General features: G+C 41.7%; 1 non-coding gene across 1 annotated transcript; it reads right to left on the bottom strand.

Annotated features, from left to right (window-relative positions):
- Window positions 1–4,864: 4,864 nt before the first annotated feature.
- trnah-gug (transfer RNA histidin (anticodon GUG)) lies at window positions 4,865–4,936 on the bottom strand. Its single transcript has one exon. It is a non-coding gene; the product is annotated as a tRNA-His (tRNA).
- Between the last annotated feature and the right edge of the window lie 2,029 nt (window positions 4,937–6,965).

Here is a 6,965-nt window from a genome sequence, read left to right as displayed (position 1 = left end):
CTCCTGCTAAATAACAGATGATGCGTGTAAATAGCGCAGCCGATCCTGCAAATATTTGACAAACAAGACGTGCATGGATTCCTTAGCACAGTCACGACCAGCTACGGCCCAAGCAGCCAAGGCTTTACCCCACTGAGAGCCAAGAACGGAGAGATACTTATCAAGGACAGAGAGGCAATCAATGCCCGCTGGAAGCAGGACATCGAGGTATCCACAACCGACATATTGTCTTCGATATGAATGTCCTCGTTTTCATTCCACAGTATGCTACCCGCCACACGCTCAGCACGACCCCAGCCAGACATGAGACATGAGGTTCAATAGGCCACCCGATAATTGAAGATCAAAAAGGCCACAGGAGCAAATGTATTGCAAGCCAATGCACTAAAGATTGGTAAAGAAGCACTGTTGACGCAAATCCATGTACTTATTTATCTTATTTGGAAAAAGGTGAGCATGTCTGGGTACATCAGAGAAGATATAATCTTGAAACTCTTCAAGAAAGGTATAAAGTCTGATTCCAGTAATTACAGAAGAGTTTCCCTGCTGTCAGCCACATGGAAAATCATCGCAATAATCCTCCGCAATCATATTCTCCGAGTGACTGAAGAGCTCCTCCCAGAATCGCAATGCAGATTCTACCCACAAAGGGAGACAGTGGACATGATCTTCACCACGCGTCAAATTCAAGAAAAAAGCAGATAGCAGCATCCATCTCGAAAAGCGGCATTCTTACACGGAACAAAGGCCTCCGATATCCTCAACCGTGAGGGATTATGGAGCGTCCTCCTCAAATTCGGCTGCCCTCAAAAGTTTTTAACCATCCTCCGCCTGCTTCTGATGATATGCAAACCGTCATCCTGACAAACGGATCCACCACAGACCGAATACCCGTGCGAACTGGGGTCAAGCAAGGCTGTGTTGCCGTACCAACGCGCTTCTCGATCTTCGTTTCTGCAATGATGTTTCTCACCCTCAGTAAGCTCGCCACTTTATTTGAGCTAATTTGCAGAATTAACAGGCAATTGTTCAACCTGCGTTGCCTCCAGTCTGGATCCATGGTTGTCAAATCCTCTGTGAGTAATTACAGGAAGCAGACAGAGGGAAGTCTAACTCTGAACCATCGTCAAGCACTTCACCAAAGCGTAAGAGGATTTGGGCCTAAAATAAAACAACTGTAAGGCAAACCTTTTCGACCAACCTGCTCTGGCCACACAATACACCACACCCACCTCCGCGAGTATCAAGATCCATGACAACGTGGAACATTTTTCATATCTGAGCTTACAAAGTGTCCAAAATTAGTGGGTGTACAGAAGATTCGGATGCTTTTAAAAGCCAGCAAACAATGACATAAAAAGGATTAAGAAAGGGAAGTTAGATTATAAAAGAAAACTAGCACGAAATATAAAAACAGATAGCAATAGTTTCTACAGATATATAAAAAGGAAATAGAGGCGAAAGAAAATGTTGGTCCATTAGAGGATGAGACCGGGTAATTAGCAATGGGTAATATGGAGATGGCAGAAACTCTGAACAAATATTTGTTCCATTCTTTACGGTAGAGGACACTACAAATATAACAAGAGTGGATAGTCAAGGGCTATTGAGGTGGAGGGAGGGGGGGGAGTAATTTAACACAAAATCACAATCACTAAAAAGGTGGTACTCAGTAAGATATTGGTATTAAAGTCGGATAGATCCCATGCACATGATGGCGTGCATCCTTATGTCTTAAGAGAAGTTGTGGCAGGTATAGCGGATGCATTGGTTGTAATTTACCAACATTCCCTGAATTCGGTTGATGTCCCACCCGATTGGAAAACGGCAAATGTAACGCCACTGTATAAAAACGGAGGCAGAGAAAATGCAGCAAAAAACTAACCAGTTAGCCTAACATCAGATTTTGGAAAGATGTTGCAGTCCATCATTAAAGAAGCAATAGCAGAACATTTGGAAAGGCATAATTCGGTCAGGCAGAATCAGCATGTTTTTTGAAAGGGAAGTAATGTTTGACAAAGTTGCTGTAATTCTTTGAAGAAGTAACTTGCAGGATGGTTAAAGGAGAACCAGTGGATGTGGTGTATTTGGATAACAGAAGGCATTTCACAAGGTTCCTCACAAAAGTTGAATGAACAAGATAACATTTTACAGTGTTGGGGTTAATATATTTGCATGGATATTGGGTTGGCTAATGAGCAGAAAACAGAGAGGCGGTATAAATGGTTCATTCTCGGGTTGGCAATCAGTAACCTTTGGGCTGCCGCAGGGATTAGTGCTTGGAACAAACTATTTACAATCTATATTAACGACTTGGATGAAGCGACCGAGTGTAACGTAGCCAAATTTGGTGACGATGCAAACATTTGTGGAAAAGCATATGCATGAGGACGACATAAAAAACCTGCAAAAGCATATAGACAGCCTAAGTGATTGGGAAATATTTGGAAGATGGAGTAAAATGTTGGAACGTGTGAGGTTTGCACGTTGGAAAAAAAACAATCAATGAACCAGTTATTTTTAAATGGGGAATAATTTTAAAGTGCTGCAGTAGAGCGGGACCTGGGGATCCTGGTGCATGAAATATAAAAGTTTAGTACGCAGGTAGCAGAAAGTGATAAAGAATGACAAGGAAATCTTGGCCTTCATTGAAATGGGGATGGAGAAAAAAGCAGGGAAGTCTTGTTACAGTAAGACAGAGCATTGGTGAGGCAACACCTGGAACCCTGCTTACAGTTTTGGTTTCCAAATTTACAAAACGATATACTTGCTTTGGAGACAGTTCAGAGAAGATTCGCTAGGTTCATTCCGCTGAATGTTACGAGGAAAGTTTTAGTGCGTTTGTCCTCTACTCATTGGAATTCAGAAGATTCAGAGGTGATCTTACCGAAACTTATACAGTAATGAGGGATCTTGACAAGGTGGATGCAGAGGCGCTATTTCCACTGATAGTGGAGACTAGAACAAGAGGGCATAACCTCAGAATAAGGGGCCGCCCATTGAAAACTGGGACGAGGTTGAATTAATTCTCTTAGATTGCTGTAAAGCTGTGGCATTCGCTGCCTCAGAGAACATTGGAAGCTGGGTCATTGAATAAATTTAAATCAGAGATAGACAGTTTCTTAACCGATAAGGGCATAAGGGGTTATGGTGAGCTGGCAGAGAAATGGACCTGAGTCCATACGGGTCAAGAGGCCTCATGGCCTACTCCTGCTCCTATTTCTTATGTTATTATTATATTTCCAATATGCATAAAAAATACCTAATTCTGACATATTATTGCAATTGCATGGATTTATCGTCTCCATATGCTCTCCCCGATAATTATTTCTCACTGACGTTCCAATATACACTGCATATTTCGAACATGGGATAGTTTCATTCTCCGAATACAATCGCTGAACATCAGTACCCAGTCACTTTCTAATATACACAGCTCATGACCCGATATTGATTCATTTTTCATATGGAAGGGATTTCTCTGGTTAATACACTCCGTAATATATAATACACCTTATCTTTCCAAAATACTAAGCCAATGGCCAATAATGACATTACTGTAATTGGAGAGATTTACCTTGTCAATATTCGTCCATTCCGTGACTCGCGAAAATGGGTGGTAATAGGGCGGTAAAAAACAAAGGATAGTCCAGAGGTAGTGTTCGTAGGAACAGCAGACCCATTATCAGCATCTGCTGTCCGAGAGAACGGGAGCACTGGTTAGTATCCGATTTGTTCAATTTACATTTGAGATCGGAAGGTTGTATCGTGCCTACATGTTTACTCAATTGGTTGGTTATAAAGTTGCTCCTGTGAAGCTCTCTGTGTCGGAAGATGTCGGAAAGAAGGCCAAATTCACTCGCTTTTAATATAACATTCATCTTTTCTGCAATGCTGATCAGCAGTGAGAAGGTATTTTTTGACTAAACCATAGCAACGACAGTGCGGAATTTTCTTCCGGGATCTGTCCAAGTTCAACCCTGAAAATCCCAAAGCGATAATGAAATCGCTGGACCACAGAGTCTCCAATATAAAACAACGCAACTCATTATGCATTGAAATCTCATTTTCTGAAAGTGAAGAAGAAAGCTTTTCCTTCCACCTTGCCTGTGCTGTTTCCCTGCGAATGCTATCGAATTAGTCCCACTCATCGTAATCCTGCAAATATTTCCCTTTAATGTACACATTAATAATTTTTGACGTGAAAGGAGCTGAGTGTAGCATACACAGAGCAAAAGCTGAATTTGGGCATGACGTTTACACTGATTGAAAAAACAAGCAAAGGCATGAAATGTTCAACGATGATTATATTTGACTCCGAGCATATAGCGCACAATTGATTAGAATGTTCCTTGCCTCAAGTACGCCGCTACCTCATATTGCTGGAACAATGTATCCAGTCATTCTGCTTTTTGAATCCAAACAGAAATTCCCTGCGAAAAACTGCACTCACCGCTTGTGCACCCAGTTGCAACAATGTTGAAAGTGTCCAATCAGCCTCTGTCAGTAGAAGGCGTTACGTTACTTCAGGTGAAAGGCGCCAGAAATGATCGGTTTTGAATCAGAATCAGAACATTGAAAAAAAACTGTTTAACCCGGTAAATTAAATGACCAAGATAAGTCTTCGTTTGCATCGAAGTCAGGCACCTTTTCCATTAGCCCACGCTGCCAGTGCTGCTGCCACCACAATTGTTTGGAGAGAATTGTAAGCAAAGGGCTATTGTTTCAGGAAAGCAGAAAAAGCTGAGGCACGACGCGCGTTTGAATGAGTAAACATCTTTCTACCGCCAACAAAATAATATTTATTTCATATAGTAAAGTTTGATGTATTGCTATGATCCATCAGTAGATAAAAGGCAAACTGTGCCATGACTCGGATTCGAACCGAGGTTGCTGCGGCCACAACGCAGTGTACTAACCACTATACGATCATGGCGCCCCAAATCAGCTGCTCCAAAACCGGCTCTGATCACAGCAAAGTCGCACACAGCACTACTTTGAAAAAACATGTTTTCTTTTGATGAGGTCAAACTCAGCCCATACAGAAACGATGGCAGCGGTGGGATTTGACCCACACCCTGCAGCGAAGAGAGCGTTAACGCAGAATAGGAGCGAGTGGAGTCACAGTTACATTTAAAAGGATTGTTCCCCTTTCACAGGGGAAGAAATTCGTCCATTGTGCGTTTTGAAAAAAAAAGCCTGGTCGCCGCAGGGAATTGAATGAAGATTTCCCCTTTATTAGGAATGCGCTTTGACCAGCTCAGCCATGGGACAAAATATACCACGACCGACTTCCTGCCACTGAATGCTATCAATCAGCTTCCTGTCACTGCCTTTTGGACCCTGAGGCCGTTTTGAATCTAACCACCTCTCATGTCTACTCCGCCATGTGTCCCAATGCTGCCATTATCTCTCACTGCGTTTATCCCAGCTTCAATCTATGGGTTAATGTGGAAAGATTTCCAGTGTTTTCATCGAACATGAACGTAATGTGAACAAAAGAACATAAGGAAGAGGAGCAGGAGTAGGGCATATGGTCACTCGAGCCATCTCTGACATTCAATAAGAGCATGGCTGATCTGATCATGGACTCACCTCCACTTCCCTGCTCGCTCCCCATAACCCTTTAATCGAGTATCGCTCAAAAATCTTTTAAATATATTTAATGACCCAGCCTCCACAGCTGACTGGGGCACATAACTCCATACATTTATAAGCATCTGAGAGAATAAATGTCTCCTCATCTCAGTTTGAAATGGGCGGCCCCTTATTTTAAGAGTATCACTAGACCTACTTTTGAAACTGGGCAAATAATCAGCAAAAACTCAAAACAAGATGTTATGTATTGTGATGAGGCAAATAGAATATTCTGATTCGGAAGAATTAGGTTCATTTATGCACAAAACGAATCTGTGACACCAACGCGATTCCAACTGCCCTAATATTAATTGGATTCTAATTAATGTGTCAGGTATTGAGGGTGAATAATTCCTAAAATGTATTCAGGAGAATGTGTTTTTATCCAGTATGTAGCAAGCCCAACAAAGGAGTGCATGGTTCTGGACTTAGATTTAATGAATGATGCTGGGCAGGTGGTAGGAATATCAATGCGACAAATTTTGCTGCTAATTATCATCATTCAATTAGATATTGTGCATGTTGCGAGAAAAGACAAAGATAGACCAGGAATAAAAGCATTCATTTGGGGGGCAACCAGTTTTACTGAGCTGAGATATGATTTAGCCAAAGTCGACTGGAAACAACTGTTGAAGTTAAATTAGTGTCATAGCAGTGGGAGGCTTTTAAGGAGGAGAACATGATGGTGCAGAGCAAATATGTTCCCTTAAAGGAAAAGAGTGGGAATAACAAATGTAGAGCCCCAGGATTTAAGGTGGCATACAGCGTAGAATAAAGCCAAAAAAGGAAGGCTTGTGACAGCACCGAGGGCTCAATTCTACTGAAACCCGAGCGAAGTACAGATAGTGCGGCGGTAAAAATAAGAAAGGAAATTTGGAAAGCAAAGATGGAGTAGGAAAATTTTTTTGTATGTAATATCAATGAAAGCCATTACATGTTGTATATGTACATTAATGCAAGACATTAACTAAAGGAAGTGTAGGGCCTATTAGAGATTGTGAAGGCAAATTTTATGTGAATTTCGAAGACGTAGAAATTGTTCTTCTTGACTAAAGTACATCTGTTTTCAGAAAAGGTAGCGGCGATGCAGACATTGCAGTCAGGTTGGAGGAGTGTGAAATATTAGATGAAATATATATCGTGAGATTGGAAGTATTTAGGAAGGGAGCAGCATTGAATGTGGATATCTCCCCAGGACCGGGTAAATTGTTTCAAGACTGCTAACTGAGGCAACAGAGGTAATTACAGAGGCGCTAGCATTCATTTTATATTCCTCTCTGGCCACAGGTGTGGTGCCGGAGGACTGAAAGACTTCTACTGTTGTACAT

This window comes from Pristiophorus japonicus, chromosome 25 (assembly GCF_044704955.1).
Source record: "Pristiophorus japonicus isolate sPriJap1 chromosome 25, sPriJap1.hap1, whole genome shotgun sequence".
NCBI classification, from domain to species: Eukaryota; Metazoa; Chordata; class Chondrichthyes; family Pristiophoridae; genus Pristiophorus; species Pristiophorus japonicus.
This window is presented reverse-complemented; position numbering and strand designations above follow the sequence as displayed.